The sequence below is a fragment of the Parasteatoda tepidariorum genome, chromosome X2 (assembly GCF_043381705.1).
Source record: "Parasteatoda tepidariorum isolate YZ-2023 chromosome X2, CAS_Ptep_4.0, whole genome shotgun sequence".
In the NCBI taxonomy this organism is placed as follows: Eukaryota; Metazoa; Arthropoda; class Arachnida; order Araneae; family Theridiidae; genus Parasteatoda; species Parasteatoda tepidariorum.
The window spans coordinates 27,100,881-27,114,708 of record NC_092215.1 but is presented as its reverse complement, the minus strand read 5'-3'; the positions used below and the strand labels follow the sequence as shown (position 1 = coordinate 27,114,708).

The window sequence follows — 13,828 nt, the reverse complement described above, 5'->3', positions numbered from 1 at the left end:
TGACATAACAGATATGTTATATTCCTAAATTTTTTTTAAAATGAATTAATTATTATAAAAAATTAAAATATATTAATTATTATAAATATATTGTTCGAAAATATATTTATTTTTCACGTTACTGAGAAACGTATGTAAATTGACCACTTGTTGGGTATTGCTTTAGTGATAAATTTAGGCAGGTGGTCAACTTAGACGAGGATAAGCCACTTTTTTTAATCATATTTTACAATATGTTACATTCATACATGTTATGTTATTTATGCTCATTACGTAATTCATATATTTTTTAGACATTACCGATCAAAGTGAAGTAAAATGTCCTTCAATATTTTAGCATGACTATAATTTTTCAATTTAAATAATAAAGACATCCTGCAACTTAAGAAATGAGATTAATTACACAATGAAATACAATTCGTTACGCTAATTTAATATTGAACTGATTAGTTTAAAAAATAGATATGCATATTTTAGTAGCTAAGCGTGCCACATATTTATTATAAATAGTATCTGAAAATATCAAAATACAGGGACATATATACAATTAGAAAACATGATATTATATTAATTTCAAAATCTTAAAATTATATGTGTTCTACTTACTTGTTACAATTTTTTTTTGTCAACTCACAAAGAGGTTATGCTAGTTTTTCTTATTATTTCATAATTAAGAGCAACTTAAACATATAACATTATGGTAAGAAAAATTTTGAAAAAGTTTTTGTCTCCAGGTCAATTTATGAAAGGTTTAGAATAATATTGAATAACAGCCCTAGACAAATTTAATCCCCTTGCTGTCAGAAAAACAATGTAATTGCAGCATATGTGTTGGCTGTTGGCTTAAAAGTGTTTAGATTCTGGAGTATTTTTGTAGCATCCTAGATTTATAAAACCTAAAAAACTTCTTTTCTTTAAAACGCAAAGTTAATTTAAAACATTTTTATTGCTAATTTTGATTTTTGTATGTTTATAAATTTCCTAAAATATCTTAACGTTACAATGCATAACTAAAAAAACCCTCTTGATTGACATAAATCTATATCATTTTTCAGTAATACAATGCATAAGAAATTTTGTCTTGAAACAAGCCATAAAGAAAAAATGCAATTCAGTGGGTCACCACCCAGAATTTTTACCATATAGACATTTTATTGAGAAAAAAATGTTAAATAATGCGAAAATGTGATTGTACAAATCCTTTACGTATGGAAGATTTAAAAAAATATGCAATGAATTTTGAATTTGAATAGTATTTCTCAGGAAATCAAAATATCACCATCTTTCAATCGAAAGTTTAAAAACTATTGAACTGATTTCCATTTTGTTTTATGAAATTATAGAAAATAAAAATTTCCATAAAGGGGCTTAGGATTTTTCAAAATAAATTTTTAAATTTTTTTCTATAAAATTCAAAAATTACATTTTTGTACAAAAATAGGTAGTTTATCTAGTGGTGTCATCTTGTCCTTGGCTTGACTTTAAGGTTTTGAAGAATGTACGTTCGATTCTCATTGGCTGTGGGCCTTTTAGCGTGGATAAAATTCTGATTATTAAATCGTGTGTAGTAGGGAAAAACAGTTAATAAACATTCTTCCCCTCGCAGTTAATGGTTTGAATACCATCTTTTTTTGTTATTTGACTGTTTTGGTTGAATATGGTAAAATAACAATTAAGTAAATTGATATTTAAAAATTTTTTCCGATAAATTTCTAACTGTGTAAATCTTTTTTCAAACAAAAATTATGTTTGAGATTTGATGTTCGTTTTCATATTACAAGATTTTTCTCCTGTTTTATCTTGTACCATTTGCAAACGGTTCCTTTTCTGGTTTGAAAAAGTTTAGACTTCAATATCAACGATTAGATAATTGCATGGGATAAATAAAAAATCTAAATTCTCCTATAATGACCTTGACTCATTAATACAGTTATGGATACTTGTCAAGTTCAGCAATTTTTTTTAATATCGATAAAATTTTTGCATTGTTCTCTTGTTGTCATTTTAGTTTTTTCTTTTTTATCATATTTCATGATTATTTTTGGGTCGAAATTTATTTTTGGGTAGAAATCATTGTTATGAACAATTTTAGCTTTATTTGTTTGCAAAGATAATAAAGTGTCACCTGAAAGAAATTTGTCATTTTCGGTACATAACTTTAAACCTTTTCTAGTTTTTTTTTTCAAAACTTCAATAGTCTATTTAGAAACAATAATGAATATTAATGATTAATTCTTGCTTTTTCCTTCAGTAATATTGAAGCTACCTTAGATTTGAATCATTTCTCCAAGAAAAATAATTTGTTTTCGACTGAAAAGTTTGATTACTATTTTGTTGCATAGTATGAAATTGTGGAAATATAATGTAGTCAATTTTTTAAAGCATAACACTTCTATAAATCCGGTTAAGCAAATTCTATACCCTCCTACAGTTAACAGATCCAGTACCTAAACAGAGCTATGAAACACCATTATCTACATAGTTATTGACACCCCAAAACATAACACTTCTAGGAATGAGTTAAATAAATCCTGGATGCGCCTGCAGCTTTACCTAAACAGCACTATTCAACGGCATTATCTATAATTTTATAGACACCCTAAAGTATAACACTTCTATGAATGAATAAAACAAATTCTGTATGCGCCGCAGCATGAATTAAACAGCACAATTAAAAAGCATTATTTACAACTATATAGGTACCCTAAAGTATAACACTTCTATGAATGAATTGAACAAATTCTGTATGCGCTTGTGCATTAACTAAACAGCACAATTAAATGGCATTATGTGTTTACAACGATATGGATACCCTAAAGTATAATTCCATGAATGAGTTAAACATATTCTGTATTCATCTACAGCAGTAAAAAAACAAAACAAAAATTTTCAAGTAATTTGTTTTTCTTAAAAGTATACTTTTGAAACTATTCAAACGAAGTGTTTTAGTTCGGATGTTTTTTTAGCTGAACATTACGGTTATATTTGCCACGATAATCATATTTATTGAATCATATTTCGATTTTTTAAGTCCAAATTACACAAATAAGGAAACCAATTTTTTCAGTAAATTATAAATAGAACTTTAAAAAATTATCCAAAATGATTCAAACTAAAATAGTATTTTCCTAGATTAAGAAAATTCTTTTTATACCGTTACTGGGTTCATCAATTATGGTCATCAATTGAAAAGTAAGATGATGCTGATAGTTAAGAGAGGAAACAACAACAAAATGTTTAGTAAAAGATTGTTGAAAATTAAGTTGATTAAATTAGTGAAAATCAACTAGATAAATGTCATGTATTTAGATAGTTATATTTGTAATTCAAAGAAACTCTTTGCAAAAATTACGTAAAGTTAAAAATAGTTCTAAATTATTCGACTAGGGGGCGACGGTGCCTCAATAGCTAAATAACAATGCTTTCAATATATCCACTTTTTGCAGTAATAATAAGCAGTAGTCTCAAAACAAAATTTGCACTTACGCGCTACAATGTCTCAGTCGAAATGGACTCACATGCACTAGAAACGTAATGTTCAATGTCCTCTAGAGTTTGGGTCTTTTGTTGGGACACTTCCTCTTTCAAGAGCCCGCACCGAAAGAAATCACAAAGAGTCAAATCCGGTGAAAGGGAGGCTAGACCATGTTGTTTCCTGTATGGTTCATTAAGTTTAGAGCAATGACACTAACGCCGCATAGTGGTGAAATTTGGAGCTATTTTTAACACTATGTATATTGCTTTTCTAATAACAATGCAGCAAAGCTGCGCATCATTAACTTAAACCGTGTTTTCTATTAAAGTTCAAAATGGGTCAATCATTTAGTAGACTTAAGTAACTGTTCCGTAACCATCTAAAACTGTGACTTACTTTATTAAAATATTTAAAAATTTGGTTAGATTCTTATGAATGGAGATGACATATGATTTCTATATTATAAAATAAAATGTTCTCAGAAATTGGAGAAAAAAAATTCCAAATCAAAATGAAACACTAGAAGAATTTGCTTTGGACTTAAGTTTTAATAATGCATTTCTTTTTATTTCTTTAGTTTTGATTTTTACCGATACGTATTGAAACAATAAGAGAGAATTGTTAGCGGGGAATAAATACCATTTATCAAATTAAATGCACATGCAATCTAAATAATTATTTATTGAGAGTATATCGAACTAGCTTTGAAATTAAAAAAAAAAACATAAAATTCTGATTGTCAGTATAAATTTTTCTCGACTATTATATACTTTACCACTATGAAAAAGGCATTAATAAATACTTTTTTTACGGATTTCTAACATAACAAGCACATTTTTTTAAAGTGTCAGTTATGTTTAATGTAGAAAACATAGAGCAACAAAATTTCCTATCTCAAAATAAAACTTTTTTTTGTATTCATAAGGTCTTTTTTGTTCATAAGGGTTTTTTGTTCATAAGGGTTTTTGGTTCATAAGGTTTTTTGTTCATAAATAGTTCTGAAATAAAGAAATCCATAAAGGTTTCGTTGTCAGTATCAATTTTTCTCAACAATTAGTATCAGTATCAATTTTTCTCAATAACTCAATAAACTCTAAAATAATGAAAAAGGTATAAATTAATAATTTTCTTTACTGATTTCTAACAAAACAAACTTAATATTTTTTAAAAAAAATGTCAGTCATGCTTGATGGAGAAAAAATAGAGCGACAAAATTACCTAAACATAAAAAAACTTTTTTCTGTTTATAAGGTTTTAATACGTTTTTTTTAAAAATTAAGTCTGACTGTATTTAAGTTTCATAAAAATAAATTTCACACATTCTTAAAATCGGAAACCATGTTTTTTCGCTCACTGACACCTTGTATGTGTCTTATTAATAAAAAATAAATGCAAATAAACATAAATTTAAAAATTTAGCGTAAAATCGCCAATAATTCCAAATTTCATTTCGTTTGTTCGCATAATGCAAATTCTGGTCCTTTAAAGACAATTCAAGCAATCGAGATGCCAAAAATTATATCTGTGTTTATTATAATACTTAATAAATGCTTTTTCTATACCACAATGAGAAAAAAGTATGGAAAAACTAGAAGAATATGGAAAAAGTTACAGTATTTCTTGCTCTATGGGAGCACTAAAAATCTCAGTAATTTTTACCGAATTTCTTTGCTAATGATTTTGGTCAAATTAACAAAAAATGTGGTTTTATAATTTGTGATAATATTTGGTAAATGTGGTAAAATTATGTAATTTTAACATAATACTTTAGAGCATGGCATTAAAACCATATTTTCGGTTAAATTTACTTAGTGTGTGGTAATAAGAACTATAATTTTGAAAACCATAATTTCCGGTAAACCGTTACCATATGAACGGAAAAGTTAAAAAATGAATAGTTTAAACACCGTATATTTTGGAACTATAGTTTCTTTTACCATAAATTTCATTATCATATAGTGCGGTAATTTTACCGAAAGCTTTTTCTATGTGCATTGTCAGATATTTTAAAGTCTATTATGCTCTATAATTTGCTTCCCTTTTTAAAATTAAGCTGTTGTGGAAAATTTACAACTCTATTTGACGCTGGGTGGCAGCAGGAATTAAGAAAATTTTTTCCAAAATTCTGATAAGCGATTAAGATATTGATATAGAATTCATTGCCCAACTTCAATGATAGATGCTGAAGCTGATTGATAACTTTCGCTTGATAAGAAAGTTTTAATAGCCAATTAGATTTTATACCTCCACAATGATAGTGAAATCCATGAAGTAAATTCATTGCACTTAGCAAAGAGATTTGTTATCGCTAATGTGTAAGCACGAGTGAGAAATAGAGAAGATTTGGGTAATGTGGCATACTATTTACTTTCAGAAATATGAATGATTTAAATGTAAACAATAAAATAAAATTAACAATAATTAGAAACTTTAAATGGTTCACGCAAACATTTTTCATGCTCTTTGATAATTGAAAATAAGTGTTTCAATACATTCTACTGAATGAAATAATGTTTAATTTTTGACCTAACGATTAATAATTAATATACATTCTACTGAATGAAATAATGTTTAATTTTTGACCTAACGATTAATAATTAATAATCTTGATAGTGGAACTCATGAAATAAATGCATTGCACTTAGCAAAGAGAGTTACTCTCGCTAATGTGTAAACGCGAGTGAGATGTAGAGAAAATTTGGGTAATGTGGCATACTAATTTACTTTCAGAAATATGAATGATTTAAATGTAAATAATAAAATCAAAAATAATTTTAAACTTTAAATGATTCGCGCAAACGTTGTTTTACTTTTTTAAAATTGCAGCGAGTTTTTCTGTAAATTCTACTGAACGAGATGAAGTTCTATTTTGGAAATAACGATTAATAATTAATAATCTTCATTGTGGAATTCATGAAGCAAATAAATTGTACTTAGCAAAGATATTTACCATCGCTAATGTGTAAGCACGAGTGTAAAATAGGGAAGATTTGGGTAATGTGGCACACTACTTGATTTCAGAAATATAAATGATTTAAATTTATGTAATGAAATTAAAAATAATTGGAAGCATTAAATATTTCATGCAAATTTTTTTCTTTTTAAAAATTGAAAATAAATTTTTAGATGCATTCTACTAAACAAAATAAAGTTTAATTTTGGAAATAGCAACGTTTTTCTTTGGGAAATAATTAAAATAGGGATTATGTACGCATTTTTATATCTAATTAGGTTATATGAGAATTACATGATCTGTAAGATTTTGAATAAGCAACATGATCTATAAGATTTTTAAAGTAGTTCAGATATTTTGTGAAATTCTCAAATATCCACAGGGCTAAAATTTAGTGCATTTATCACGCAAAAATCCGTTCATGCAATTTGAAAAATTCAGGTAAATTGCATTTCAGTTAGGCTTTTAATGTTTTTAATATTTTGAATCATTTTTTAGACACACTCTAAAAACAACTTTTCGAGGTCTTAAAATATTTGTAATTCATAGTTTATTTTTACTGAAAATATTTATTAGAAGCATTTATCTATCAGCAAACAGAGGTCATCTTTCTGTTTGTTAATTTGAGAGATTTATGAGTTTCATAATGTTTAAATTATAATTCTATTTGAAAGATAGGGTGCTTCTGAACAGGGACAAAAACATATTTCTACATGGAGAAAAAAATTATGGTAAACTTATCGTTGTATATGGTAATGACATTCTAAGGAAGGAAAATTATAATTTCTAGTAAATTAAACTAAAATAATCGATATTTGAACAATTCATTTATGACTTGTTTTCTAGTAAATATTTTATTCTTGCAATTTATGGTATAATGATTTGCCAGATACCAGGAGAAGTATACAAATCCGGCATTGTGAAAATTCACGAAAACATTATTTAAATTTAATTTAATGTAAGAATAGACTTTATTTTCTTATTTCTCTAATGTTTTTTTTTATACAAAATAAGTACAAATCTTGTTTGGTTAGTACAAAAAATGTCCTTTTTTGTACGTGTCTCTGGTTATTTTAAATGTCTCATATTAGCCACGATAGATTTTATAATGAATCGCTCTGAATATAAACAGTATGATAAATTTCTTATAAAATAACAGCAAACCCTGTTTAATTACAATAAAGAATTGAGTAGTTTTTCAACGTGTTTCACATTTGTCTCATTATTTTAAATACTTCATATTTGTCGCGGCACGATACATTTCTTATAAAATAATTACAAACTCTATTTTATTATTATAAAAATTCGCCGTTTTACAACGTATCTCGCATTAGTCCCATTATTTTAAATGTTTAAATAGTATTATTCTTTATTTACGTAATTTATTATAACCCTATTTCACCATTTTATGAACCGACAGTTTCATCAACTCATATTAGACTCATTAAGTCTCATATTAGACTCATTGTTTTCAATGTTTCATATTAGCCTTTATTGATTCTATTTAACTGAATAAATGCTTTGTTAATAGCTTGGGCAAAATATGAGCCTGCTAATTATTTTCAACCAAACATTATTGTATCAAATAATTTTATTTTTAAAAACATAATTAAAAATTTAATAATCTAATGTATTAAATAGTCTAATATGGTCTGCCAGATGCCAAGAGAAACATCCACATGCCATTAATAAATCTTACATACGATTCAATATTTTGCTATCTGATAATTTTATCAAGAGCACTAAGTATCAGGTGTCAAACACAATAACTAGGTCAAAAATAAGAGTGTTTCTTGAACGTGTCACACATTAGTTTCATAATTTTAACTGTCTTATACTTGCCGTTATTGACACTATTTAACTGAATAAATGGTTTATTAACCATTTGAGAAAAAATGAAAACCTGCTAAGGATTTTCAACCAAACATTATTATATCAAATAATTCTATATTTAAAAACATAGCTCAAAATTCAATTGTCTGAAGATTTAAATAGTCTAATATATTAAATAGTCACATTTGTCGCTATTGACCCTATTTAACTGAATAAATGGTGTGGAAAATATTATCCTGCCAATGATTTTCAACCAAACATTATTATATTAAATAATTTTAAATTTAAAAACCTAGTTTTAAATTTAATAAGCTAATGTATTAAAAATTCTAATATCAAAATCCATATATCATTCACAAATTTTATATATGATTCAGTAACTTTTTATTTGTTAATTTTATCAATGGTATTAAATTTTAGAAGTGAAACATAGTAACTGGGTCAGAAGAAAGAAAGAGTTAATCACCCAATTGCATATGCTTCTTTGTTTTTTTCCAATAATATAAAAACAAACTAAGGAAAGTTCTGAGATTCTAAAATTAGAATCAATTACAGTTTGCTCTGGAATTATTTATAAATACAACGCATTTATGCAGCAAACTGTTACTCATGAATAAATAACTATAAAATTAGTTCAAATAAACGGAAGAAGTTCCAGATTTTCAAAAATGTGAGTTGTAAAATCAGCTAGATGCGCTCAATAATTTTATCGTAAAAATGACTGCTGTGTTTTGTTATAATAAAATTGTGCTAAGGAAAGGTTTATGAAAGAATTCAATGAATATTGGTTTGGATTTTGCCAAACCAATTTCTTTCATATTGTCTATAAATAATTTCAGCATAAAAATAGCTACCGTATACATAAAAAAATAAAGTAATAAACAGTATTAAGAAAATAAAAAAGTAGAAAATAAAAAAAGTATTAAGAAAAAGTTTCTAAAAATATATGCATATGAAAATATAAAAATAGATGAATATGAATTTTTTTTGTACTTACTCATTTTTTAAATAAAATAATTTTAAATTAATAATAAAATAATTAGTCTATAAATAATTTTAACATAAAATTATTAGTGTATTTTTTTATACCTCCAAATACCTCTAAATTACTTGCCTTAAATGCCTCTTTTATTATAACGAAAATAATAGCGATTACATAATTTTAAAAACTTAAAACAATTCAAACAATTTAAACAATTCAAGCAATTAAAACAATTCAACTTTTAAAGCTTTCATCCAAACAAAAAAAGGTTATTAAAGTTCTATGCATCACACAGTTATTTTCATTCAAAATACATCAGACCCGAAATCTATACGAGTCTAAAACATTTGAAGGGAAAACTTTTATCATTTGCTTCAAAATAATAATTTTAAATTCTGTTTTCTTTTCTCAATTTTTTTTTGTACGTATACGCTTACTCACTACATTGATGTCATGATAAATAAATATCGTAATAATTATGTATTTTTAAAAAATCGAAATAATCCAAATTCATTTATATTTAAAACTACCATTTAAACAAAAACTGATTATTTAAGTTCACTTCATTCAGACCTCATATTTTCATTCAAAATACACGGGACCCGAAATCTATACGAGTCTAAAACATTTGAAGGAAAAACCTTGGAAAATATTTTACTTCAAAATATTAATTTTAAAATCGGTTTTCTATTTTCAAATCATTTTTTTTTTGTATGTATACGCTTTGTATAATGAGCTTACTCAATACATTTAAAGTCATAATAAATAAATATCGTTATAATTATGTTTTTTTAAAAAATCCAAATTCATTTATGTTTAAAACTACCATTTAAACTGAAACTGGTCATTTAAGTTCATTTCATTTAAGCTTGATGCTTTCTTTTTAAGACACGAAATCTGTACCAGTTATAAAGTGTTGCGAACAAATTTCTCTGAAAGAATACGTAATCTTTCTCAAATTCTTTAAAATCCTTTTTCTCACTGTTTGCGGAGAAAAAAAATTCTGGTAAAATTAACGTACTGTATGGTAATGATATTTCTGGTAATAACATAAAACAAACAAACATAATTCTGGTAATAAAACCAAAATATATGATATTTATAAACCATTCCTTTAGTAATTTTTTCTGAATGGTTTAAAGGAAATACTGGTTTTTTAAATTGTAGTTCGTATTACCAAACATATAGAGAAAAATAAAAAAACTGTAAAGTGAATTTAACCGAGTAATGGATTTCATGCCAGTCTCTAAGAAATCATGATAAAATTACCAAATTTTACCCTTTTGCAAAATTTTATCACATGTTAGAACACAATATTTTATGGTTAATTTAACCAAAATCATTAACAAAAAGCTTTGGTAAAAACTACCCAGCTTTTTGGTGTCTTACGGTAAATGTTACCATATTCTGATAGATTTGACCATTCTTTTTTTCCCTCAGTGTTGGAATAATATACAAATCTCTTGAAGATTGTGTAATTAAACACTTTAATCAAAATTTTATTGACTTTTAAAGTTTCCATTTAAATAAAAATTGTTTATCATTTCATTTATAAGAAATATTTTCGTTCGAAATACACGAGATCAAAAATCTGTACCAGTCAAAGAAAATGTGAAGAAAAACTTTCATTTTTATTCTCAAATTGTCTTAAATACCTTTTATTACACTATTAAAATAATAAATTAATCACGCGTTATCTAATTTAACACTCCAAATACCCTACATTTTATTTATTTTTAAAGCGTTCATCTTTACAATAACTGGTTATTAAAGTTCACTCTATTTAAAAGTGATATTTTTGCTCAAAATACACGAGACCTGAAATTTGTACGAGTTTAAAAAAAATGTGAAGAAAACTTTCGTTTTTATTCTCAAACTCTCTAAAATACTTTCTAATACACTTTTGGAATATTAAATGAATCTCTTAAAAACTATATAATTTAACACTTCAAATAGTCTAATTTGTTTTATTTTTTAAGCTTTAATCTAAACAAAACTTGTTATTAAAGTTCCCTCCATTTAAAAGTAATATGTTTGTTTGAGTTACACGAGACTTTGAAATCTGTACGAGTTTAAAAAAATGTCACGAAAAAACTTTCTCTGATAGAATGCGTTTTCTTTCTCAAATTCTCTAAAAGGACTTTTTTATTACACTGTAGGAATAATAAATAAATATCATAAAGAGTATGTAATTTAACACTTTAATCCAAATTTTATTTATTTTTAAAGGTTCCATTTAAATAAAAATTGGTTATTAAAGTTTACCTCATTTGAAAGTGATATTTTCTTTCGAAATATACGAGACCTGATATCTGTACGAGTCTAAGGAAATGTGAAGAAAATCTTTCGTTTTTATTTAGTTCAAAATCTCTAAAATACCTTTATTACATTGTTGGAATAATAAGTGAATTTCGTAAAAATTATGCAATTTAATGCTTCAAATACTCTAAATTTTCTTTATTTTTAAAGCTTTCATCTGAACAAAAACTGGTTATTAAAGTTCACTCCATTTAAAAGTGATATATTGGTTCGAAATAGTCACACGAGACCCGAAATCTGTTCGAGTCAAAAAAAGTGAAGAAAATTTTTCTCCAGTAGATCTGTTTAGATGACCTATGCATGTTAAGTGTTATCACGAGTTGTCATATTACTCTTGTGCTGATTTAATACTCCAGAGTTCATCCTTCGTTGAAAAAATCGAGTCAGTGGCATGCTTTGAATGCATGACATTGGCGTGTCCTTTGGCCTTAAATCAGGAATAGTGAGGGAATCTTAGTTCTTTCTGCGCCTGAGTTATGTTTCTTTATGATTCCATTGCTATCAATTACGAGGCACTTCTACTGGAAATAAAAGCTATTGGAACTATTGTTGAAAAGTATTGTCTGGAATTTGGCGCCATTTTGATTAAGGATATGGAACGTTTTTTAACACGTTGTTGCTGCAATGGTCTGATTACACTAGTTTGCAGGAAATAATCGTTATCTTAAGTTAATATTACTTTTTTTTTATGTATATATAGTTTGCTGTAAACTAGCTTTCTAAATTATATGCTGTTTTTTGAACGAAAATATATTTTATTAGGTGCCTTGTTAAGCACAGAGAAAAAAATAGCTGAGATGAATGGACTTTTAATTCATAAAAACATCGATCTATAATGAGTTTTATGATTCACAAAATGTTTGCTGTTTATTTCATAAACCACAAAATAAATGTTATACATTTATTAGATATGCTAAATTTACAAAATGTTTTATTATGTGTCCGATAGCCCATTGATTGTATGTTAAGCAGGACAAAATAGTAAAGGTTGATAAATATTTAATTCATAAGTACGTAGGTCTATAATATTTCTTTTTTATGATTTACAAAATGTTTGCTGCTTATTTAATAAACCACAAAATGAATATTTTAAATTTTATAAAAAATAAAAAATGTTTGTTATATAGTTTAAAAAATAAATTGTTTCTTATCTATGCTGTAATTCACAAAATGTTTATTACAAATCCAATAGCTCATTGACTGTATGTTATAGATATTATAACGCATAAAATAGGAACTATTTTGCGAAATTACATGTTTACAAAAACAAAACATTTACATGAATAATTTCAGAAAAATATAGGGTTCAATTAACATTCTTTTACTTTTAATCAAATGTTAATCAAGCTGAGAATTATTTATTATTGAATTAATTGTTGTTTTAAATTACTAATTTACTAAAATAGTTTTGAAATATTCTAGCGTTTTTTGCTGTGGACAAGTAGAAATTGAGACCATATTTGTGGTAAAAATCGAATTTTTTTTCGTTTCTAAAAAAACCATAACTTTAAAAGTATTTTAAAGCAGTAAAAAATCAATTTCTATTTCTTAGCAATAAATTCTAATTGTACATAAAATTACATCTTACATGACTAACGACACTTGAGATACCTCTCTTTTTGTAGAGATTAGACGGACTCCACCCGATCTCGGGGCCTGGGCTCAACGTCTGGGTGAACTCATAATAAAATTTTCATAAATTTGAAATTTCTTTTATTTTTTGAATTGAATTGGAACAATTTATTTAATTAATACTGAATTATTATTGAAACTTTTACTTTTGAAATTAAATATGATAAACTGAGAGTTAGATCAGACGATCTAACTGTAGCTAGATCAGAAATCATCATGTTTTTGAAGTAATGAAATTCCACTAGTGTTAAGACTATTGAAAAAACCTTTATTTCACACACTTGTAGAATTTATTAATTGTTAAATTATAGTAAAAGTTAAGAAATATACAAAACTACACTGATTAAAAAGGTATTGTCGAAACTACTAGAGTATGGTAAAATTTACTATGTTGCTGGCTCTATGGGAACACTATAAATTTCAGTAATTTTTGCCTAAGCACTTTGGTAATGATTTTAGTAAAATTAACAAAGTATGGTTTCATAATAAGTGATAAAATTTGGTGCATGGTGTAAAATTTGGTAATTTCATCATGATACCTTAGAGCATGCACAAAACTACTTCTTCGGTTAAATTTACTTTTCGGTTTTGTATTTTTTGCTATATGTGTGGTAATAAAACTACATTGATGTCA

At 26.1% G+C, this 13,828-nt stretch overlaps 1 protein-coding gene across 3 annotated transcripts in view; it reads left to right on the top strand.

Moving 5' to 3' along the window:
* Nucleotides 1–13,828, top strand: part of LOC107455119 (glycerol-3-phosphate acyltransferase 1, mitochondrial) — a 108,868-nt gene that overhangs the window by 20,303 nt on the left and 74,737 nt on the right. The window contains exon 1 of one of the 3 annotated variants that reach the window (XM_071188270.1): nucleotides 5,644–5,822. The exons of the other annotated variants lie outside the window; for them this stretch is intronic. The gene's annotated coding sequence lies outside the window, so the exon portion shown is untranslated. Of the gene's footprint in view, nucleotides 1–5,643; nucleotides 5,823–13,828 lie in introns of those variants that run through there. 3 annotated transcript variants of the gene reach the window in all.